This window comes from Prionailurus viverrinus, chromosome B4 (genome assembly GCF_022837055.1).
Source record: "Prionailurus viverrinus isolate Anna chromosome B4, UM_Priviv_1.0, whole genome shotgun sequence".
NCBI classification, from domain to species: domain Eukaryota; kingdom Metazoa; phylum Chordata; class Mammalia; order Carnivora; family Felidae; genus Prionailurus; species Prionailurus viverrinus.
Window position 1 is genome coordinate 35,337,773 of NC_062567.1, and position 25,153 is coordinate 35,362,925.

The following is a 25,153-nucleotide window of genomic DNA, read 5'->3' on the forward strand; positions in this document are numbered from 1 at the left end:
CTCCGCCTGCCCCCGCTTCAAGCCCATTTGAACAGTGTCTCCCCCTCCCTTACTCCCCCTGAAGCTGGAACCATGCAAGAAACCCAGCTCTAGCACTCTAGGAGACCAAGATGCAGGCATTAGGTTTTTTATTCTTTAATTTCATATTGTTCTCCACACTTGTCCCCAGTCAAAATAAGCAAGGGGAGAGCTGTTGGGGCCTACCTCATAGAAATCTACTTCCTATATCATAGACTTACAAGCTATTTTAAGAACTGAAAGTGACCTCTGAGATTATCTGAGAAACTCTTCATTTCATCAGTGGTTCATCTTCTCCTGACCCGCACCTGGCCCCAATTCTATCCCATTTTTTCCCTTTTTTTATTGTGGTAAAACAGACGTAACATAAAATTTACCATTATAGCCATTTTAAAGTGTACAATTCCGTGTCACTAAGGGAATCCACCACTATCTAGTTCAGGACTTTTCATCACTCCAAATGGAAAACTTGTACCCATTAAGCAGCCACTCCCTACTTCCCTTCCCCCCAACTTCTGGAAACCTCTAATGAGCTTCTCTAAGGATTTGCCTACTCTGATTACTCCATATCAACATAATTATGCAATATGTGATTTTCTGTGTCTGGCTTCTCTCACTTTGCATAATGTCTTCAAGGTTCATCCATGCTGTAGCACGTATTAGTACTTTATTCTTTGTTACAGCTGAGTAACGTTCACTTGTATGTATAGAGCACCTTTTGCTTATCCATTCATCTGTCCATAGGCATTTGGGTTGTTTCCACATTTTGGCTATAGTGAATAGAGCTGGTGTGAACATTCATGCACACGTTTTTGTCTGGACACCTGTTTTCAATTCCTCTGGGTAATGCCTAGGCATGCGATTGCTGGGTCATGTGTGTAACTTACTGAGGCATTGCTGAATTTTCTTCCATAGCCCCGCCTCATTTTTCCAATATGGCATCTGTCCTGGGCAAATGGGCCCAAGCCTCCTGGAGAACGGCAGCAGCCCTGTATGTGGGCATGTGGTTGGTTATTTCTGTCCTCTCCAGGCTTTAGCTCACTGTTTGCTTGCACAGATGATGGCAATGATAATGATAATAATGATGACATAATTGTTATACTACTTCTCACAGTAACTAAGAAGTGGGCAATCTTAAGATCCCCATTTCACAGATGGAAATTCAAAAACACACAGCCTTGTCTGAAATACAGGTCTACCTCTCATCCACAACCTGTGCTGCCCTAGAGGAGCCTTTCCTTCCCCCTCCCCTACCAGTCTCCAGACAGTCTGGAGATACCTCTTGCCAGGCTCCTGGTGCCTGCCTCCCAGGAGCATGCCCTAGTCTGGCTCCCGCCAGGCCGTTTCATGAGCTGGGCTGCTTTCCAGTTTCTGCCACTGCATCAGGCTTCTCTGATTAGTGCCCAGCCCCTAGCTGCTGATGAGAACACCTGTGGCCAAGAGGCTTCTGGCACAGCTGAGAAGCCTCTCAGCTAGGGCCCCAGGGACACTGGGGCATGATGACTGATCCTGGCTTCCTCTCCCCTCTCTGCAAGGCAGCTCCCTGTATGTGTGGGGTCATACTGCCCATGACAGCTTTCCAGACCCTGTATATAGCCCAGGAAACTGAACCTGGGCTGGTCTTTGGAGGCTGCGGGCCTTGGGGTCTGAGGCCATGTGACTACAGGAAGGCCAAAAGGCTGTCAACTATAGACAGACCCTGGGCAGGAGGCCAGCCAGTGCTGCCCTCTCTGCTCAGTTCTGCTCTGCCGTCTCAGGCACAGAGTTGGGATGGAAGCAGCAGGTCTCCCCTGTCACCCCAACATCTGCCCACAGGTGGCCCAGTCAACAGCCAGGTGCAGGGGCCTGACAGAAATTGGAGAACGCCAGAGGGTTGGGTGGTCATGACTCTGAGGGCAGAGGGAGAAACTTCCAAACATCTACAGTCCCCAGTGAGCCAGACAGAAGTGGGAGACGCTCTGGAGGCCCTGCAGGCCTCCCAAGCTTGGATTTAGGGCTCAGACTGGAGCTGGAGCCCCAGGGGTTATCTGTTCTTAGGCACCAGGATGTGCTTTCTCTGTTGTGTGTGTATGAGGCTGAGAGGGGTATAAGACTCGAAGCAGTCTAGAGGATGTGGGAGGCACTCCGGGCCCCAAATCAATGATGACCCTGGCTCTCAGACTCAACAAGGACTCCCACAAGGCTTGACTCATGGGACCAGGGTCCTCATGTGCTGGCCCCCTCTGCTGCCCCCTCCCCCAGGGTGGGATCCCCAGCTGAGTGCAAATTGCCCAGAACAACCTCCTCCCTATTCCCCAGCTGCAGCAGCTACTCACTTAACCGGAGTCTCTGAGAGATGGTTGGGAAATGACACTGGTCTTAGCCCACTGAGCACACCTGTGGGCTTCAGGGTGGGGGTGGTAGTGGTCCTTGTGGGGCAGCTTATGCATGATCCTGAGTGCAAGCAGGAAGGGGGCTTTTATCCCCTCCACCATCCCTGGTGGTAGGAGGAGGGGGCTGGGGAGTGAAGGTGGATGTGAGCCTGGCTCCCTGATGCTTTCTTTGCCTGTCACATGTATGGAGGGAAAAGTACTGTCACTCTTACCAGCTGTGTGAACTTGGGCAGGGCCCCCTATGTACCTGAGCCAGTTTCTTCCCCTGTCCTGTGGAGATGAGAAGGCAAGGACCCAGAAAAAGTGACCTTGAAGGCCAGTCAGCACTGGTTGAGTGTGCAGCCTGCTTCCTCCTGACCTCCCCAGCAGTAGAGGCCTCCACCAAGGGGAAGAGGGTAGTCTGAATGCTCTGTTCTCTGGCAGGGATCAGCCAGGCTAGAGGAGAGATGCTCTGGGCTGGAAGGAGGAGGACCCCTGAAGAAGCCTTCATTATGGTGCACATTACTTTGGCTTAAGTACATTCACAACCTGCTCGTTGGGAACCAGAAAGGCACAGATACTCCCTTCCAGGCAGCAGGAAATGGGGGGGGGGGGGGCCTGAATGACATAAAAACTTGTTCCATTTCCCAGAGAGTAGGATTTGTACAATTTCTCATTTGCTTTCAAAATAGGGCCTGTCTTGTTTTTGGAGCAGGACACCATGGCTTAGCTGTGTGAGTCTAAAAGACCATTCCTTCCAAGGGGTTCTAAGTTGGAGGCCCCTGAAATTATATGAAAAAATTTTTTTTTCTTTTTTACCATTTATATGCTGGAGTTCCATAGGTTTTAGCAGATCCCCAAAGAGGTTTAGGACTTTCCTTAACAGAAAGGTTAAGGTTCCTATTTGGGGTAGTTATAGACAAGGCCTGGATTATCAACTCCCAAGAGAAAGGCCTTGAGTTCCGCACAGGATCGGAGTCCAGGGGCCCCAGAGAAGCCGAAGAGGCAGAGCTGGGGCTGGAATCCAGGTTTCCAGACCCTGGTTGAGCTTGCTTTCTACCACACCACACAGACCGATAGAACTGTGTGCTTATGTACATAAGGGTGAGGGAGAGAACATTTACGCATCCGAATTTAAATTCCAATTTTCACTTTGGGACTTGGATGTGAATCTGTTAGGTCTTAAGTCCAGAAAGTGATGTAATTTATTGAAGAGAATGTGGAAGCCGCTAAGCTCCCTGATAAATAAACCATATTTTCTTTATCTCAGGTCTGTAGAAACATATTTTCTAGGGACTTAGAAACCCCCTTGGAAAGCATTCGAATCTTCTCCCTGGAGGAGAGCCAAACACACAGATTTGTGTCTTTTTAAAGATATTTGACCTTTCTGGGCAAGGAAATAATGCACTCGCATGGCAACTAACCAACAACCCCCACACAGTTACCCTAATTCTTTCCAAAAAAGAAGGAAGAACTTTAGTTCCATGAGTTCTAGAGGGAGGATGTTATAGAAACGGACTTGGCATCAGAACACCCTAGATATTGCCCACAGCGGCTCCCTAACCATGGACTAATTACATCATCACCATGAGCATCACTACCCGAGGTTTGGAAAGCCGCCTGCAGGTCCCAGGACTAGAAGATGGAGTCAGTCTGCTCCCATCTGTAGGCCAGAGAGACGCAGAGGGTAGATGTCTATCTCTGCTCTCCCTGAATAGGTCTGAGAAGAGGCCCCCAGGCACCTATCTCTGGTTTTCAGCTCAGTGCCTGGGCTTTGGGAGGACTGCAGGCTGCCAATGGCCATCGTCTCTGAGCTCCCACTGCCTCTAGTTGTTACTGAGCCTATTAATACTAGACACTGGGAACTAACGAGCCTACAGTGCTTTGGAACTGTGAAGAGCTCTAAAAGGATGCCTCATTATTATTGATGGTGATGATAATGTGTGGTATGTAATATTTATACACCACTTTGGCTGCTAACTTCCAGAGTGAGGAGGGAAGAATTTAAAGCCCACCCAGCTCTGTGGGTAGCAACTGCATTCTTGACACCTCAAACAGAGTCTCTACCTCTGGTCCCCTGTGCACCACTGGTCCTTGAATTCTTTCTAAGATGGCACATCAGCAATCCAACCTTTGGAAGGTGTGGGCTCACCTCCTGCCAAGGATGCACGGGACACTGGGCAAGAATGAGGAGAGCAAGGAATAATTGCTTTCTGTGCCCACCAGCTCATCCAGCTTAGATTTACCAAAATGCTTCATCAGGCCGGATCACGTGCCAGCTCCCCTGCCTCCCCACCCTCACCAATTTTGAGACCAGACCTCCCTGGGGTTGCATCTCAGCTCTGCCATCTGTTAGCTGTGGGATTTGGGGAAAGTCTTTAATTTATGTGTGCCTCAACATTCATGACTGTAAAATGGGGATAATACCACTGACTTTATAAGTCTGTGATGATTCCAGGAAATAATGTATGTTAAAACATCACACCATGCCTGCCTGGCACATAGTAGGCCATCAATAAGTCATAGATCCTATTACACTCATAAGTGTCCCCCATGCTACATTGTTGGAGGGCTAGCACCTGGGCAGAGTACCCTATGAGAATCCCTAGAGGGGGCAGTTGGGATAAGAGAATTCATCCATCAGTTATGGGGTGAAGGTCAGCAACATAGCTTTCCTACTTCCTATGCACGTATATGTTTATTTAAATTATTTCAAGACAGTTCAGAAGTGTGCTTAAACCCCTGAGTTTACCAAGTGGGAACCTTATGTAAGTTAAGATACTAAAAGACAAACATATGTAGTAATGAAAAGTAGAGCACAAACCTATGGTTAATGATAACTTTCATAAGGGAGGAATTCATGACTGTTGTTGTTAGTAGTGTTATTCTGGTCCCAAGTTCTGGTTCCTGCAGCTCACTTCACCTTCCAGGGCCTCAGTTGTGAATAAAAGAACAATTCCAGTCATTTAGAGCCTTAGATTTCAAAGCAAAGACTTGGAGGCCTTGCTGCCCCCTTGCCAGCCTCCCCCCCTTCCTCCTGTGCTCTCTACCCGATGTCCTTGTGACATGACGTTTGCCTGACTGAGCAGGTTCAGGTTTGAAAGGCCAAGCCTTAGAGTTCTCAAACTTGCAACAGAATGGCCGGGAAGCTTCGTTAAAACACAGATCTCTGGGTCTACCTCCGGGGAGTTTCTGAGTTAGCAGGTCGGAGTCCACCCTGGATTTTGAGGTTTTAATAAGCCACTAATAATTCAATCAGATGTTGATTCTGCAGAACTTCACTTTGAGAACGACTGTCTCAGGACCATGCTTTTCACACTTGCTGCACTAAGACCACCTGAGGAGTTTGTAAAAATCTGGCCTCCCAGGCTGCAGCCCAGATGAATGAAAGCGGTGTCTCAGAGACCAGGGTTCAGAGGCTAGGCCTTCCTCTAGCCCCTGTGCCCACGTTCAGTGCTCTGGGGTCCCCAAACTGTCAATAATCTCAGGTGGGTGGACTGGGGCTCTGCAAACCGTTTGTTAGAAGACTAGTTAGTAAATGTCCCAGGCTCTGCGGCCCACATGGTCTCTGTTGCATATTCCTCTTTGTTTTGTTCATTTGCTTCAGCCTTTTAAATATATAATTGTAGCCTGTAGGCCATACAGAACCATTTTGTGGACCCCTGGAGAACAGTGAGTCATGCAACTACCAAATTTGATGATGGAAATTGCTACTTACAATTAGCATTATTTGGACAATACAGGAACACCAAGGTAGAAGGTAGACCAACTTAAAGGCATTCAAGGTACAATGTAAATGTGGCTTCTGTGCTATCTCTAACTACTTCTTCCAACAGGTCTTTATATATTAAAAAAAAAAAAAAGGTGGAAAAAACTCCCTTTTCAGTTCCTGGTAGTAGTACTTGCTTCCTAGTACTTGCTTGGAACTTGAGGTTTCCAGAGCAGTGAAAAGCCCGGAGCTATCTGCTCTGTCATCAAGAAGTGTGAATTGCTTTCTGAGTATTTCATTTTGTTCTAGCACTTCTAGTCTTAAATTCCTGTCTCCCTGCCTCACCTCTCTCCCCACAGAGAGTGGGATTTATTTCTCCCAGAAGGCCTGGCTTCCCTAAAGCCTCTCTGTGTGCAAAAAGCACCCCAAAATGTGCAGTCACCCAAAGATCAACTCGTCCTTTGGTAACAAAGCCATACCTTTCCCCATGGCAAACCATCCGCTTGGCTTCAGTATGAAAATGGTCATGTCTGGAACAGCTAATCAGTATCTCTGAACAGACTTAGAAATCCTACAAGCTTTTCGCTTTCGAGCATATTCCAACCCTCAGGCAAAATGGACTATTCTCACCTCTCCTCCTGTCCTCTGTTCTTTTCTTTTGAGCCTCTCAACCACACTAGAACCTGTGAGTGAAAGATCCAAACTGACTGTTTTAAAAACGTAAATGCTTTAAAGGAGAAGGATGGAGACCTGGACAAGGAAATGGAAGCCTCTGCTGTTTTCCAAAGACAGAAATGACTAACTAGAATCTCAGGGCACCTGAATGGCCTGCTCATTTAAAGGATCTGTTCTGCTCCAAGTGGACCACCATCTAAAAAATGTAACCAAAGTGGAAGGTCAAGGGTTGAAGCCTGGGCTGACTCCACAAGCAGGCAACTGTGCAGACTCACAGTGCCCTGTGCTGACAAGGGACTGGAGCTCTGTTTAATGCTCTGCTGTTGGCATCTTGGAATTTTTAATGATTTAATCTTTGAGCTTGTGTTTTGTAAGTGAAGCCCTATGGGACAGTGGGCATCAATGTGAACAGAGAGAAATGCTCAGTGCGTGTGTCCACTGTTCCTTGCTGATCTCATTTGATCCATGATGCCCCATGTGAGAAGGGAGATGATTCATTTTCAGAAATACCAAAAAGCTGTACCGTCTAGTTAACAATAGGTTTACAACCTTTGGAAATATGTTCAAACCTGCTCCCCCCCTCCTCCCACTCCCCAATGGAGCCCCAAACCCTAAGACACTTCACTTCCTGGTTATTTTTCCCCTCTCCATTTCCTGGGCTTTTTGTGGGCTTTACAATGAGCATGGGCTAAAGACCCGAAGTCGCTGCCGCATTACCTCAGGGAATGTACATTTGTTCCAATCAGACTCCTTTTTGCCTTACATGGGCAGAGGCGACATCCGGGTAAGGCTGTATCCTCTGCAGGACTCAGCCAATGAGGAACCAGGGGAGGGACCTGAATGCTAAGAGATAAATTGTCTGCTGTAACTGTCCCCTGTGTGCCTGTCCATCAGAAACCTGCTGTTGCAAGAACGTTGGTTAAAGCCTCACTTCACTGTGCTCTGAGTCTTGGCGTCCCTCCTTTAATTGGGTCAGTGGGCTTATTTCTCACATCCATGAGCACAGAAATCCAGGGGACCCTTCAGATGTGGAGTTCAAGGAGCTGCAAAGTGAGTGAGTACAAGATAAGGTGTTTGGTTTTTGACAGAGTAAGCAGGAGCAGATGACCCAGGGAGGTCAAGTTCTCTGCTGGGTTCAAATGCAGAAGGTGAGCGATGCCTTGTAAGAAACACCAACAGCTAAGGAACCCTATGATACCCTGTCCTTTCCTACTTGGGGTCCTTCCAGCATCAGTCACCTACTTGCACTGAAAAGGATGAACTAAAGGGAAGAAAGGTCCATGCACTATTGCCTTTCCTTTCAATCCTTCCTTTCCCCTTAGGCTGGAAGTGGAGTGTGACAGTGTGTTGACAGAGTATGCATGTATTGGGGAGCTTGGGGGGGCTCAGTCGGTTAAGCATCCGACTCCGGCTCAGGTCATGATCTCACTGATCATGGGTTTGAGCCCTGCGTCGGGTTCTATGCTGACAGCTCAGAGCCTGAAGCCTGCTTCAGACTCTATGTCTCCCTTTCTCTCTGCCCTGCCCCCACTCATGCTCTGTCTCTCTCTCTCTCTGTAAAATAAACATTAAAAAAAATAAATAAATAAAAAGAATGTGCGTGTATCAAGAAGTGAAATAAAAACAGCTGAGGTCGTTTTGTGCATCATTTCCAGTGTTCTGAGAAGAACAAAACATGAGCTATGATATTTGAATTGTGTGATTTTGGTGATTCTACATAGGAGTTAAATGCTCGCATACGTGTGTTTAAAACTGGCATTGCACAATATAAAGATGAATACCAAAATGCATGCTAAGCATTTAAAATTTTAATTTTTCTTTACTTGGAATGCCATTAAGTAGCAACCAAAACCACCATGACAAGTCAAGAAAGAGACCATGGAAGACAGGAAAAAGCTTTACATTTACTACTTTCAATGGCACTTTTTCGTGCTTTTTGAATCAGGGGGCCATATTTTCATTTTGCACTGGGTCCCACAAATTATGTAGCCAGCCCTGGTTGTGGGATTTCTCCCTAAGCACACAGTCTTAGTGATGACTGATAATCTCCCTCTGGAAATATCTATTTTGTGGACATTTACTGAACTCATACTGTTTGTTCAGCATGGTGCTAGTTGCCAGGGATAAAAAGTCAATAAACATAATTTCTATCCTCGAGCAGTGGTAAGGAATATAATTCTGAAATATAAGACATTGTTGTCCAAGTGTCAGAATCCTAGTACTTGTCTGTAGAAGGGGGTTCTGAGAGAGAAATGTCTTTACAATATTCTAAGAGCACTTATGGAAACATGGACCTTTACCTGTTGAAAAAGCTTCAGAGGTTAGCTTAACACATCTGTGTGATCAAACGGGATAATGGAAAACTTCTCATAATTTTACAATCTGTTCCAAACCTCAGACAAACTGGACAACACCAGCCCAATCTTGTTCTTTGTTCTTTTCTGAGCCTTTAAACATACTGGAATCTGTTGGTTAAATGGTCTAGGCTGATCTTTTAAAAATGTAAATGACATAAGCAGAAAAGGTTTATTAAAAGATTAATTGTTTCCAATGGAGAAACACATTTTCATTTATATTGAAGTTTGGCTCACATGAATCTTTCAAAACTTGAGCTCCCTGTTCAAAAAAGAAGAACCTGTAAGTCAGGACACAGGTGAGAAAAACTTCAGGTTCTCATCCACTGCCATCAAAGAGGGTCACGGAACTCTATTTCAAAACTTACTACTTCAAACCAGATCAGGGAATGTCAGAGCAATTTCCTTTAACATTTCCTGAGCCTCTGTAATATCCTCAATTCTTGAATTCTTGGCATTTTGCAGTAAAACTCCTTAAGCCTTTAAGAAGGGCCTGATGCGTACACAGGGCAGTGAGGTGGGAGGGAGCCGCTGAAATCCAGATGCATCCTGCCCGCAGTCATGTGTGGGGAGTGGAATGGCCCAGTGGGGAGGGAAGGGGCCCAGAGGAGAAACTGGGGGCTTGGCTGGCCCGGGCGACCCCCTCCCTCACCCCATCCCCAGATGACTGGCACGTAAGATCAGGGTTTGAAAGCACAGGGCAGCAGTCACCACCTGGTGGACCCCCTTGTCAGAGAGACCCTTCTCCAGAGTGCTCACCTTGGGCAGCCCACACACTCTGTGCCCCTCTACAAATTTGAGCTCTCCAGGCCTAACTCAGCCATCCGTACCCAGGCCAGCCAGGAGTTAGAGATCCTTTCTTTGGTGGGCAGATGAGAAAACTGAACCTCAGTGAGGTCACGTAACACATGAAAGGTCACCCAGGGGCGCCTGGGTGGCGCAGTCGGTTAAGCGTCCGACTTCAGCCAGGTCACGATCTCGCGGTCCGTGAGTTCGAGCCCCGGGTCGGGCTCTGCACTGATGGCTCAGAGCCTGGAGCCTGTTTCCGATTCTGTGTCTCCCTCTCTCTCTGCCCCTCCCCCGTTCATGCTCTGTCTCTCTCTGTCCCAAAAATAAATAAACGTTGAAAAAAAAAAAATTAAAAAAAAAAAAAAAAAAGAAAGGTCACCCAGGAGGAAGGGGCAGGGCCCGGATCCCAGGCTGGAGTGTCTGACCCAGAGCTGGGCTCTCTGCCCTCCACCGCCCCCTGCCTCACACCGCTTTCCTTCCCCTCCCTGAGCTCCAGCTGTGGCTTGGGTGAGCACCACACCACACAGCTTCCACTCAGCTGTTTTCTCCTTTCTTCCCTGGGGGTTTCTCAACAACTCGATGCTTGGAGGTTAAGTATTGGCAGGCCTGGAGGCTCATAATAGGTGCCAGGTGAATATGTAGGCACCAGGTAAATATGTGCATATTGATAAGCCCTCCCCTCAACCAGGCAACAGACAGCACACCCCCTTGTAAGTACAAACCTCATGAACCTAGGAGCCCACAAGAGTCCGCCAGAGCAGGGACGTCTACAAGAAGCAAGGTCAATGGTCTGAAGGAATTAACAAAGGGTTCTCTTCTGGGTTCTATCTCCTCCCTCCACTTCTCTCTGTAGTCTCCCTCCTCAACTACGCTCCCAAAACAACCCAACAAAACAGCTGAACCTCCTTCTCCATCAATGGGAGTGCTGTTAATACATATTATTATTACTATATGTTATATACTGTTATATAACTGTTATATACTGTTATATATACTATAACTATGTGCTATATACGTACTGTTAGTACGTACTATTGTATACTATATATACTGTTACTATTACATACTATTTATAGTACTATATATATTATACACTATATATTACTATAGATACTATATACTACATATATAGTATATAATAGTAATAGTACTATAGTGTATAATAATATATGATACTAATAGTATATAATATGTAATATAATTACATAACATATATACACATTAATAATGTACCATATGTATTAATATGTATAGCATATATTGTATTATATATTACATATTATATCCTAAGCAACATTAATATATCTTACATAATTATATATATATATATATAAAACATTGTGTTATATAATATTATAGTATACTATACAGTATACTAGTTTGTGGTATACTAACTCCCATGGGAATTAATAAAGGTTGTGGTAAACAGGTGTTCTACGCCCAAAACCCAGGCACAGTGCTGGACATGGGAGTCACAATGCCAGCTGCAAACATATCTACAGGAAGAGACAGCGGGAGCGGCTGTTTTACGTGGGGCTGACAGGGCTGCTGTAAATACATGTCGGGGCACACCATCACGTCGCTGTCTAGGTTCAGGAATCACTCAAGAGAGAGGGCTCCTGTCCACTGCCAACTACTCAACAAAAACCATGCTGAGTGGACATCTGCTGGGGAGGAGGCACATCTGGGCGGTCTGCCTGGGAGGACAATGCCAGACACGGTCACCCTGAACAGGCAGCTCTCAAATATCAGAGCGTGGCTTATCCACTCTGCAGTACTCGGTGTCGCCTCCCGCTTATCTCACACACGGTTCACAGTTCCCATGTGCCCCTTGTTGCCGTACTGTGTGCAAAACCATTTTCATATTAACCTTGTCCAAAATGTCAGGAAATTAAGCCGGCTGCAGAACAAACAGCCCTGTGACGCCTTCCACGGCCAGGCAGGAATGACGTGTGGGACCTGAGTGTCCGAACCCAGTGGGCACTACTACCAGTTCGGTACTATTATTTCAAGCTGGAGTTGCACAGGCGCCCAGGAGTCTTCTGCCACAATGGTTTTCCAGTTTTATTTTAGTGGGAGGGCCCTTTCTTCAAAGGAAATCCTACCTGGAAGGCAGCCAGTAACCCAGATTAACCCCCAGCTGTTGCAGTGAGGGACCCAGGGCCCTGCTCATGGGGCTTGCTCCTCCCTCAAAAGCTCCAGGGAGTACAATATGAAAAGCAGGCTGCCACTCCTCGCTTACTAAGTTATTTGCTCACTGACACAACGTTTCTCAAGTACCTACTGTGTTCCAGGTGCTGGTGAGCCAGCAGGAAAGAGGACAGGGGAAGCCCCTGCTTTCCTGAATCTCCCAATGTGGCTGGATGTAGCAGAGCTAAGTTCAGATGATGGAAAGTGCTATAAAGGACTAGGGCAATGTGACTGCGGGCCAGGAGAAAGCTACTTAATTTTTTAATTTTTTTAATGTTTATTTATTTTTGAGAGTGAGAGAGACAGAGCATGAATGGGGGAGGGGCAGAAAGAGAGGGAGACACAGAATCCGAAGCAGGCTCCAGGCTCTGAGCTGTCAGCACAGAGCCCGATGCGGGGCTCGAACTCATGAACCGCGAGATCATGACCTGAGCCAAAGTTGGCCACTTAATCGACTGAAACACCCAGGCGCCCCAGGAGAAAGCTACTTTAGTTGGGGGTATCGGGAAAGGTCTGTCTGAGGAAGCAAAATGTTAACTGATGGCACAACAAGAATCTGGAAAGATGCCCTGATTTTGACCAATGAGGAAGCAGACCCAAAAGAGGTGAAGTGACTTTCTCCAGGTCACCCATCAAGTCAGAAGCCCGAGCCAGTCCTTGACCCTGGGTTTTCAGGGCTCTCTCCTTTCACAGTGTTTACTAAATAGCCACTGCATGCAAACAAGGCAGGGGACATCCAACTGCCCACAAGCCACCAACCATGCCCTGGGGTTCGGGGCTGTCTGTCATGACTCCTGGCACCCTCTCAGCCCTGCTCGGCCAGTTAGAGTCTGGGAGCACTGTACCCCAGCAGACAGCACCATGCAGTTGACATCCCAGACCCATGACCTTAGTTGGGAAAGATTCCTCCTCTCCTATCTCCCTGGCGGCAAACTGTGGAAAGTGCTCCTTACTGCTTCTATTGTTGGCAAGATGGTGGCTCACCTGGAGGAAGGCTACCTGGAAAGTCAAGCTGCTGTGGGGTTAAATGACTTAAAGACCAGCCAAGTCAGTTTTCTTCTTATAGAAGCATTCACAAAACCTCCGGCACCACACATGGGTCTGTAGGTATGTCACACACCAAGAGCCCAAAGCCAGGCTCCAGGCATGTGCTCCTATGATGCTGAACATCAAGGGAAGCACTATGCAAACGGCTTCTTCTCCTACCCCCAGGCAAACAGCCCCAGGCTCTCAGAGTGTTCCCCAAGTCTCGGAGTGTTTGCCTTTCACCCTCGGAACCGAACACTGTCCCAGCACTGCACAGGCATTAGCAAATTTGAGCTTCCAGTCACCTCACGAGGTAGGCAAGACGACAATTATTAGTTCCATTTTGCACACAAAGCAACTGAGCCCCAAAGCAACCTGTGCAGGGAACATTGCTAGTGACGTAGTAACAACCACTGAATTCTGATGCAAATCCAGGGGTCCAGACCCCAAAGGTAGCTATCATCAAAACGCTCACAAATTAAACAGAGTATCCACCCTCGTTCTCTCTCTCCCACCCTTCCATCTACATCTTATGCCTTGGAGGGTACTTAGGGGTATTTCTAGAAGCTGTCTCTTCTCTCTGAGCCACTGCTGTCTCATCATGCGTGCCCACCTGCTGGTGAGATCTAAAGCAATTCAGACCCAAGCTGAGATGCTCTCCTGCCCCTGCAGACTGACCCCTCCTTTCATATTTTCCAGCCAGTTCATACTTGTCGACACTGCACACATCACTGGTGAAAACAATGCACCCTAGAACCATCCACATCTTCCTTCTTCCCGTATCAGACCAGCCAACTGCACCTGCAGGAATGGACAGGCAAACACAGGTGACAAGGCCCGCACAGCCATGTCCCCGCAAATACGCAGATGTGCCCCCATAGGACTCCTGGACAATTTGCTGCACGGACCTGCGCATGCAGAAGACACACCAGCTGCCAGCATTTAGCAAACTCTGTTTTGCACGAGGTACGGGGCCAAGCTCCACACAATTCTACCTAGGATTATTCTGGACCGGTCACCCCGGGTTTATGCATAAAAGCCAGCTACCAGAATTCAGGTGACATTTTGAGGAGAGGCAGACTGACACTGAGCACGCTGGGCGGCACGAGCCACTCAGAAGCCCAGAGCTCCCTCCCAGGGCCCTAAGTGCAGAACGGCACACTGGACAGTATGATTAGGGGCACAAACGCTGCGGCCCCGGCCGACCCCAGTGCGTGCACGCGCCCATCCTGAGGGACCGGAGGCCCCCTGCCCCCACCCGCACCCAGAGTCCGCTCGACCCCGCCAGCCCAGGCCCCGCCACAGTCCGGCTCAGAAAGGCGGCGGGGGCGCGGGTAGGGAGGTGGGGGCGCTCCTCCGCGCGGGGCTGGGGCGCGACTGGCGGGCAGGGCCCCCTGGTCCCCGCGCGTCCTCCCTCTCCCCCTCCCCCCGCGCTCTTCTCCACCGCCCCCCACCCCACCCCGGCGCTTACCGGGCCTCCCGCAGCGGGGCTCCTCACGCAGCGACGGGACCCGCAGCCTCCCGAGGCGCCGCGGCGCTCGCCTGGGCACCCCCGCCGCGCTCCGGGCCCTCCCACCTTCAGAGGGTCAGGGTGCGGGCGGCCCGGCTCCAGCCCAGCACCCCGGGCACTTCCTGCCGGCCCGCCCCGCCCCGCTTCCCGAGCGCCCACCCTCCCGGCTCGCCCCGCTCCGATTCCCGGGCTCCGTTCCTCCCAGCCGGGCTGGCCTCGCCCAGAAGCCCTGAGCTGGGCCGCCTCTTTGTTTGGGAGTTGGCCTCTCTTCAGTTCGGAGCTCACAGAGCCAATTAAGTCGGAGTTAGGGGCAGCTGGGTGGTTGCCCGGGGATCCTTGCCGGGAGGGGAGGGGCGGCTCACAATCTCGCGTCTGCCCGCCGCTCCCGGGCCTCCCGCCCTGGGGCCTCTCTCAGGTCTTGCTTTTCCCTAGTTTCCTCCAAGGCTCAGGTCCTGGGAGACATTGGCCTGTGGGGGCTCCCAGGGACTCTAGGCACAAGCCCCTCTGATCCCAAAGAGCCGCCCCTCTCCCTCGGCAGATCCCCTGTGCGTAGGGAAGTCTCCCATCACCGCCCTGTCCCAGTGAGAGTGTTGTGGACCATGGGCTTTATGTTTCCTGGGCCCAGGGAGAATCAAGACCTCTTCCTAGACTGGAGGCAAGAGGAAGGATGGACAGATCCCTGGCTGGGCCCTGGCGGAGAACAGGTGCAAAGCTGCCACTAACTGGCTGTGTTCTAGCTGTGGAGCAGATTATTTCTCAAAGCTACAAAGGCCCCTGCTTATCCAGCCATGGTGCTTCTGGAACTTGACTGCTGCGAGCAAGGTTACCCATTTACCAGGGTGCTAGGTCAGGGAAGACATTGGAGGCTGGGATTGCTGACGGAGGCATGGCAGTAGAGAAAAGTCAGCAGAGCCGACAATGGTCCCTGTGAGAGGAAGACCTGAAATGGGAGTGAATGCAGAAGATGCGGTGGGTGTGGGTTCTACAGAGCTTGCTGTGTGTGGTGTACATGGAGGGGTAGAGAGGGGGTCTGAAGAAGGACCATGGTGGTGCTGTGAGTGTGGAAGTCTGAGAGCAGACTCTGGGTGATGTGAAGCTGAGTTTGGACAACGTGGAGAGGGCTGGGCTGAGGACAGAGCCCAGGTAGATGTTTGAAAAGGAGCCAGAGAAAGAAACTGATGCCATCCAGGAGGGTCAGCACTGTGCAGGACACCCAGATCCAGGAGAAGAGTGTATGTTCCATAGGAGCCCGTGCTACAGGGACACCAAAGGGGAGGGTGCCCAAGAAAACAGGGTTAGACTTAGAAATGAGATCTTTGGGAGACTTTTGAGAGGGTCATTTCAGTAGTGGGGACTGTAAGCCAGATAGCCCCTCCTTGGGGCATCTGGTCCAATCGGTTGATGCAGGACTACAAAGACACATCTGCTTCCTTTCATACCAGAGGACCCTAAAGGGCTATCCCAGCTCCTAGGTTCCCTAAGGGATCAGCTGAGGCCTCTGTGGAAACTGCATCTCAGTTCAAGTTCACTCTCTGTCTGGTCTTACTTCCTCACTTTCTTATAGGAGTTGTTCCCAAGACTATCTCCCGATAGACCTCCTACCCACCAATCTCCATCTCTATGCAGAGCCTGTTTTCCAGAAATCCAACCTGAGGTGTAGAGTCAGAGAGAAAGGGAGAGTGAAGCAAAGGGGGTAAAGACAGAGGGCATGAACATCTGTCACCAGCATTTGAGAGGGAAGGTGGGAGACATGTGGCAGCAGAGAGACCTGGCAAGAACAGACAATGATGGCCTCTCCTCCTGACCTTCCTCTAAGACCTCTAAGAGGTCTAATGAAGCAGACCTCTCATGAAGACCTTCACCTCTACTGAAGCTGTTTCAAGAGACAGAAATTGTCAGAAAAAGTCAGGGAAGGTGGGGTTAAAGGAAAAGACTGAAATGGGGAGGGACAGGAGAGCTCTTTGTAGTAGAAATGGGTTTTCCAAAGCAGGGCAGAGGAGGCAAGTGGGGAGCAGGATTAGGGAGAGAGAATACTGTCAGCGGGGTAAGGGTAAAGGGAAGTGCGTGTTCCCAGTGTCAGTAACATTAAACCAGAAATTCAGAAAGAGAGGGCTGGAAAGTGTTCCGGAGGGACCTTGTAGCAATATGAGAGGGCGAGTGATAAATGAGGCTCTGGACCAGGATATCCCGTCTCCAGCACTATCCCCGGGAACATTAAACATCTAGAGCAAAGAACCCATAGAGATATGATACACAATTTAAAATTTCCCAGTAGCCACATTAAAAAATATAAAAAGAAGAATCAGGTGAAATTAATTTTAATGATACAACTTTATTGAACACAATATATCTAAAGTATGTTCATTTCAACATGCATCAGTATAAAAATTATTAATGAGATATTTTGCGTTTTCTTCCTACAAAGACTTCCAGCTCTGGTGTGTGTTTTACACTCAGTGCATCTGAGTTTAGATGCTACATTTTCATTGGAAATCCTTGATCTGCATTTAGAGTTCATAATGTGTATGGTTGAAGAAGTAGTTACAAATCTCACTTGCTTCGTACATACTTTTGCTGTCCAATAACCGAATTGAATGGTCAATTTTAAAACTTAAGTTTAATTAAAATTAATTGAAACAAAACATTTCGTCTTTCTGCTGCACTTAGCACATCTCAAGTGCTCAACAGCTACACATGTGCAGTGGCTTCTGCACCAGACCCCACAGGTCTAGAATCTGAACTCCTGCACTTGTAGCTTTTGTTTTGTTTGGTCCTCCCTTTCTATGAAGGGATGGCCGCTGCCCCACCACTGCTCCACTCACAAGATCTCCCTCTGTGCCATTTTATTTCACAGAACACACTTGAAGACGCTGAGGAAGAAGGTTGAGAATCGAACATCTGTGGGAAGGGAACTGGAGGTTTGGCTTGGGCTAGATGAGGAGGGAAGAGAGAGGGACACAAGTTGGAAGTCTTGCGTTCTGTTCTTCTGTGTTCATAAGAAGAATGTTGTGATTTCTTTGCCCAGAGATTGCAGAGAATGGAGGAGACAGCTCTTGTTGTCATGGTCTCCCCTTTCAGTGGTTTCCTTGAGTCTGAGCACTGGCCGAGTCACAAGCGCTTGGTGTGGCTGTTAGGTCTGGCCCTTGAGTTTTGCATCTGCAAAATGGGGAGAGTGGTCTCTTATTTTGGAAAAAAAATGGGAAGGAGTATGGAAACCTAAGTATGAAGCTACTGTGAGGGAGGAGTCTTCGTCCCAGATTTGGAGACCCGTGCTTCTCCTCCAGGTCTGTAGCTCTGCCCCCGGCTGGGTGCCAGGAGCTTCTGCCTTGACCCTGCCTTACAGCTGATAGAGCAATCCAACATGGGAAGCTGGAGTAGAGAGCTTGTAGACTTTCTGGGATGTGTAAAAATAATGGTAGTAACACTTAGACTTCCTTTGCTCTAAAATGGCCTATACCGGGGTGCGTGGGGGGGGGTTCAGTGAGTTGACTTCAGTTCAGGTCATGATCTCACGGTTCGTGAGTTCGAGCCTGTGTCGGCTCTGCGCTGATAGTGTGGAGGCTTCTTGGGTTTCTCTCTCCCTGTCTCTCTGCCCCTCCCCCACTCTCCTACTCGCTCACTCTCAAAATAAATAAATAAACTTAAAAAAATTAAAAAATAAAATGGCCTATACCTATTACTTGGAGTTACAGGGTAGGTCTTGTGCGATCCCCTCCAGGCCAGCACAGGCCCTGATATCCTGGCTCCCCCATCACAGTATCTATATCCATTCCTAGAAATAGAATTTCTATATTTATTCCTCGAAATAGAAGAGAGTCACATAAAATACCTTTGTGTGTGTGTGTGTGTGGATATACACATATACAACACACACACAGGCACCCACCACACCAAAGGGTATTGGTGGCATCCTCAGGATGAATGGCACATTCGCTTAGCGAAGCTTCCAGGTTGTACCATCACAGGTCGGGAAACCTAAAACTTGGATTTCTCCATCCCCTGAGCACAAGCCTGTCTTTCCAAACAACTTCCAGTCACCACCTAGGAAGATTGCACAAAAACGAACAAACCCTTGACAACCTCTACTCCGGCCTGCCTGACACTCCTGCTTGTTTGAGCAATGCTGCCGTGCTGATGTGGCCCTGATGAGAACTCTTCATACAGACTCTGAGTCACTCCCAGGAAAAACGTCTATGTTCTTGGTAGAAAAGCCTCAGGTAGAAGTCAAGCCAATCCGTATACACATCCCATAGTGTGTCTGACTCAGCCTGTTTCCCCTTTAAGTCTTTAAAACGGGGGAGAAACTCTTCCTGAGAGTCTTTCTACCCTCTTAGAGAGTGGAGACTGGCCTTAGTTTCATCATCCCTGTGAGAAATAGAGGTTCATAGCATCTGGTCAGCACCTTTCTTTTTCCAGAAGGAATAGCAAATGATCAGATATCACATATTGATCAGTTTAGATTAGCTTGAATTCAGCCTGCATTTGACTATGAACTTGATGACTTAACCTACTCATTTTTGCAGTGATATCTGGCGTTTAATAGGAAGTGGTAGAGAAATGATTGTGGAATTGAACTGTACAAGCTCAGGTATGAGTCCCATGAGAGCGATGTTATACTAGATGTAGGAGTTTTTAAACTGTTGTGAGGTATACTAATGGCATCAAGAACATTATCTGCGCTAATTAGTGCTTGAAATAATTATCGATCTTCATTAACAGTGTTGAAATAATTGCTTAGATGTCAAACTGCTTGAAATGCTCTCCTGACATCCTACAGGAAGGACTTTACAGCCTGGTTCTCTCTCAGGAAAACATTATTTCAGGCAAAACATAGAAAAACACATCTAGGATACAGAAAACATAAGTATAGACAGCTGAACAAATATATAAATAACATGCAAAATGACACTTAAATATTCACAGCTTGAATTTTTTAGTCTGTGTAGCACATGGGACTAGTCCTCCTTCATCTTCCTGAAGTTTTCTAGAGACTCTGCTTCTGTAGCTGGGGCATAGGCTTTCCAGGTATCCAAGGTCACATACTAGGGAGGAAGAGAAGCCTTTGGATAAACGTGAATTTTCCTGGAGAATCTATGTTAAAATTTATTTTGGGGGAATAACGGATGAGGTTTTTAATATTTTCAAAAGTGTAACATCTGTATATGCTTATTATAGAAAAATTTGATTGATATAAAATATTAAGACCATAAAATCATCTGAAATTGTAGCCATCTGAGATAATCATCATATTATTTTGGTAAACACCATTTCAGTTGTGTGTGTGTGTGTGTGTGTGTGTGTGTGTTTGTAACCAGGTTTGCTTTGTTTTAGAATATATTCTAGTCATCTTTTTATGTCAATGGATCTAATAATATATTGCATCATTTTTTATATATAAAGTATGGATGTACTACAATCTGTTCAATCAATCCCCTACCCCCTATTGATGGATGTTTTCTTTTCTTTTTTTTTTTTTTTAAACGTTTATTTATTATTGAGAGACAGAGAGACACAGAGCATGAGCAGGAGAGGGGCAGAGACAGGGGGAGACACAGAATCCGAAACAGGCTCCAGGCTCTGAGCTGTCAGCACAGAGCCCGACACGCGGCTCGAACTCAGAAACTACAAGATCATGACCTGAGCCGAAGTCGGTCTCTTAACCAACTGAGCCACCCAGGCGCCCCAGGGATGTTTTCAATAAACAAAAGTATTTCTAACATGGTTATGAAAACTTTTATCACATATATCTTTGCCTACCTATTCAACTATTTCTTTATGGTAAATATCTAGGAATGGAATAACAGAAAATGCCATTTTTTTTATTTTGCAAATAGACGTATACACATACAGAAGTATATACACAAATATATATATAACGAAATGCATGGGAAAAGTTGGTAGAATATGTTTCAGCTGTACAGTCATTACCTTTTGGCAGAGGCCTAGGGTTGGAGGTGTAGTTAAAGAGGAATTTGATCAAACCTATCGTGTTAGTTTTTTGCAAGGAGAAAATATCATGTAGCTTAAACTTAGTTAAAACTAAAAGTGACAATAATAACGACAACACAAGGGCAAGATAAAGTAGTTATCAGTTGACAATCACATATCATTGGAAATAAAACTGTCTTCTTTCCTCTGCTGAAGAAAAATTCAAGGGAAACAACAGAAGAATAGAAATAAGATATATAAATTGCAAACTGCTGAAAGAAAAAAAAAAGGAAACACAACACCTAACATTTGGATTAATCCAACAAAAGTAAGGAATCAGAGGAGGAATAGAAACAACAAGAAATTATAGTGGGGTGCCTGTGGCTCAGTCGGCTGAGTGCCCAACTCTTGATTTCGGCTCAGGTCATGATCCCAGGGTCGTGGGGTCAAGCTTGGTGGGGTGAAGTCCACATTCAGCGCTAAGCCTCCTTGAGATTCTCTCTCTCTCTCTTCTCCTGCCCCTCTCCTCTGCTTATGTTCTCTCTTTCTAAAATTAAAAAAAAAAGTATAGTAAATAAAAGTTTCAAGTATATGGACATAATAAGTTCAAACACTCCAATCCTCACAATTTCATGTGATTTGGTTGAAGTCCGAAGTCTCCATTAAAAGGTAGCAACTCTCACACTGGGTAACAAAATAAAATTCAGTTAAATGTTGTTTAGAGGGTCCAAATGTACAAATTTCCAGTTGTAAATAAAAAAGCCATGGGGATGTAATGTATAGCATAATTAATACTTGGTTGCATATTTGAAAGTTGTTAAGAAAGTAGATCTTAAAATTTCTCATCACAAGAAAAAGTTTTTTTCTAACTATGTTAGGTGACAGGTATTAACTAGACTTCTTGTGATGATTGTTTAGCAATATGTACAAATAACGGATCATTATGTTATATATCTGAAACAAATAGAATGTTATAATGTCATTTGTACCTCAATTAAAAATGTGATATATGCAGGCATTTTTTAATGACATGGGGACTCTCAAACCAGTTGTAAAAAGGAGACTTCTGTACCCCACCTTTTTCTTGTTATTAGGGATACTTTGAGGACAAAATGTTGAAAATTCAACTAAAAAAAGATTTTTGATGCCTTGAATTGGCCTCTTATTCTCCCCCATCCCCCATCCTTTGCTCTTAACCTAAGAAATAAATCCAATTTCAATAAAGATAGAATGCTCTAATGAGGCCTTCTGGTTTCCCTCAGCCATAAGGCTGGTCCTCTGGGTGGGTGACCTGTACGAGGTCCCATGCTTCAAAGGGACCTGTACTTCATTTAATACTTGGTGGTTGCTGTCTTGAAATTCTTAATACTTTTCAAACAAGAGGCCCCACATTTTCATGGGTCACATAAACTAGGTAACTGATCCTGAAGATAGGCTTCTATCTAGCAGAGCCGGGTCCTTGATATTTCTACCAACTACTTAGCAGTTAAGGCTAAGTAGATTAAGGATTGTGACATTTTGTTGACCCCACAGAAATTTCCATCATGTGTATCTTCAGAATAATCTTACTTTTTCTGCAGGGATGGGGTTGGTGTTTGAATTTGGGGGAAGCATGTGGGCCACGTTCTTAATATTCTTTTGTGAGCTGGCCTCACCTTAACCTCTTGACACTCTCAGACTCATTCTACCCTCTCCAGCCGTATCACTTCATGCAGTTCAGCACACAAAACTTGTTCTTCCTTCCACACATTTGCCCAAGTGGCTCCCATTACTTGGAAGCCTTTCTTGCCCTGTATACTTGGTGAACTTCTACTCAACCTTCAAAGCTTGTTTTAGTATCACCCCTCTAGGAAGCCCTCCTTGGCCTCTCTAGGTAGAACTAAGTGCCTTGCCTTTATTGCTCTCATGTCTCCAGTAAGAACTTAATCATGGAGCTGGAATTATTTTCTTATACATTTCTTTTCCACTGGGGATTGGTGATTTCCAAACTTTTTTTTTATACAGTTTTATTAATTTTACTGTGTGTGGCACACTTGAAGGCATTAAAATACTAAAAACACATTAAACAAATTGAGCAGTTACTGCTGCAGTATAACTGGGTCTTGCAGCGACTATGAAAGCATCCAGGGTTATCACACTCTCATTTGGTCTCCCTCTAATACTAGTGGGCTGTTATGAATACCTGTGGTTCTTGTATATCTCACATGGTACATTTTCTTATGTTCCAATAACCACCAAGTTGGTTAGATTTTACATTTTGCACCTTCTGTCATAGCCAGCTTACTCCACTCTCCACTGTCATGTGACATTTTAGGGCTGTGTTCCATTTGACGGACATTGCTAACATGCATTTTGCATTAGAGCAAAAGTATGCGTTAGACAGTGATTGAAATTTGACGTCTTATCGTGACCGTCAGGATCCATTGTACGGATTGTTCACTGTACCAGAGTGCTTGATTGAAAAGGCAAAGGGAGACCAACAGCCAGCTATAATCTGCTCGCTGATGAGGTTGTTGGGGTGACAGTGTGGTTTGAGGGGTACGGAGCCGACGAACAAGAAAGAATTCTTGAAGACATCTTTGGTGCAAAACGGTGGTTTTATTAAAGCACGGGGACAGGACTTGTGGGCAGGAAGAGCTGCCCAGGATCATGAAGAGAGACTGGTTATATACTATGGAGTTGGGAGAGGTAAAGTCCAGGGGAAGTTTCCAGGGGGATTTTCATATGCTAAAGAAGACTCCCAGGATAGTGGAGGCCTAACTATTGTCAAGCTAAGGTTGTTTTTCCCTCTAGCAAAGCATTAGTATTCAGACCAGAGGGAGTTCCTGGAGAAACTTTTTATTCTGCCAGCCTCAAGTATTTGTCAATGGACTGCAGGTTATAAGAACATTTAGTTCTGCCATTTCCTTCTGCCTTCTTTTCCCACATCACTATGGAGGGGTGATGGTGGGGCTCCTGGAAAAGGAGTCTATAGGTTTCTAGAGATTAAGCTATTTAAAAAAATTTTTTATAGTGATTAAGAAAAATTTTAATGCTTATTTTTGAAGGAGAGAGACAGAGAGACAGAGAGTGAGCGGGGAGGGGCAGAGAGAGAAGGACACACAGAATCTGAAGCAGGCTCCAGTCTCTGAGCTGTCAGCACAGAACCCAATGTGGGGCTCAAACTCAAACTCACGAGCTGTGAGATCATGACCTGAGCTGAAGTCAGATGCTTAACCAACTGAGCCACCTAGGCGCCACTGGAGATTAGCCTATTGATAAGATTGCCTTTTTTCTTGTGACTTACTAATACATTTGTAGGTAGATGGAGACTCAGGTCCAGCAGGACTATGATCTCTACCAGTTAACCATTTGTTTTTCCCCTTTCCTTTGTTCTTGGTCAGCCAGGAGTGCCCCAGGAATATTACCTTGGGGTGGGGGTGGGTGTTTGTGGCTGTCAGCTTGCCTTAGGCTCCCTCATCACTCACCAGACTGTGTGCCCGCCAGACTGCACCTGCCCAGAAGGGGTCCTGCAAAAGGTGCCATTTGGACTTAATGGGTGCTCTGGTTAAGGACACCCCATGGTGGTCCAGCAGGTCAGTGGGGACTGCTGGAAAGCAAGGACTTCATTCTATTCATCTTTACTTCTCCAGCACGTAGCACAGTGATGGACAATAACAGACTGTTATAAATGTGGAATAAATTATAAAGCAATCAAGAGACTCTGCTGATAGCATGCAGTATGATTTGGGTTTAGTCTAAAACACTGTTAACATGAATTTCCCAAATCTGGTCAGCTGGGGCAGTGGCTCTAAAATGCACGGGATACGCTGGGGTGATGTGAAATTACAGCTGCCCTGCCCCAGCCCCCAAGCATCGTGCACAGCCCTGGATCCTCCCCTCCTTGCTGAAATCCACCAAAATCCCTGGGGGTATGTCAAGCATTTAGTGATCATTCATCAGGTGCTCTGCCTCTGAAAGAGGCTGGGAACCACTGCACCCGTGCATACACTTCTTACCAAACAGGGATCCCTGCAGTCTGTCTCCTGCCCCATTTCCTACCGGGCACACAGGCACACGTGTGATGAGCACCACTTTAGAAATTAGCACTTCCTGGGGTGCCTGGGTGGCTCAGTCAGTTGAGTGTCCAACTTTGGCTCAGGTCTTGATCTCCCGGTTCGTGAGTTTGAGCCTTACGTCAGGCTCTGTGCTGACAGCTTAGAGCCTGGAGCCTGCTTTGGATTCTGTGTCTCCCTCTCTCCCTCTGCCCCTCCCCACACATCCTCTGTCCCTCTCTCAAAAATAACAATAAAAGTTAAAAAAAAAAAAACTAGCAGTTGCTGAGAATTTTAAAAATTTAGAGCTGGAAGATGGCTTAAAGGTTGTCTAGTGTGGTATCATTTTCCATCAGGAGAGGGATGTGATACCACCCAGTTGGTGTTGGTAGAACAGCAGCTAGAGCCCAGTTAGGACTACCTCCCTCCTGCAAGTCATGTGTATGCCCCTCTTCCTTCCTTTCATCCAGGTCCATAGCAGCTCCCCTCCGCCACCTCCCCTCCGCTTCCAGGAGCTGCTCTCCTTAGCCGTTCCCCAATCCTACTATCAGATATGAGAGAGCCCACCC

The 25,153-nt window shown here is 46.7% G+C and overlaps 1 protein-coding gene across 2 annotated transcripts in view; it reads right to left on the reverse strand.

Moving 5' to 3' along the window:
- Positions 1 to 14,746, reverse strand: part of TSPAN11 (tetraspanin 11) — a 72,739-nt gene extending 57,993 nt beyond the window's left edge. For both annotated transcript variants that reach the window (XM_047868324.1, XM_047868325.1), the window contains exon 1: positions 14,584 to 14,746. The gene's annotated coding sequence lies outside the window, so the exon portion shown is untranslated. The remainder of the gene's footprint in view (positions 1 to 14,583) is intronic.
- Between the last annotated feature and the right edge of the window lie 10,407 nt (positions 14,747 to 25,153).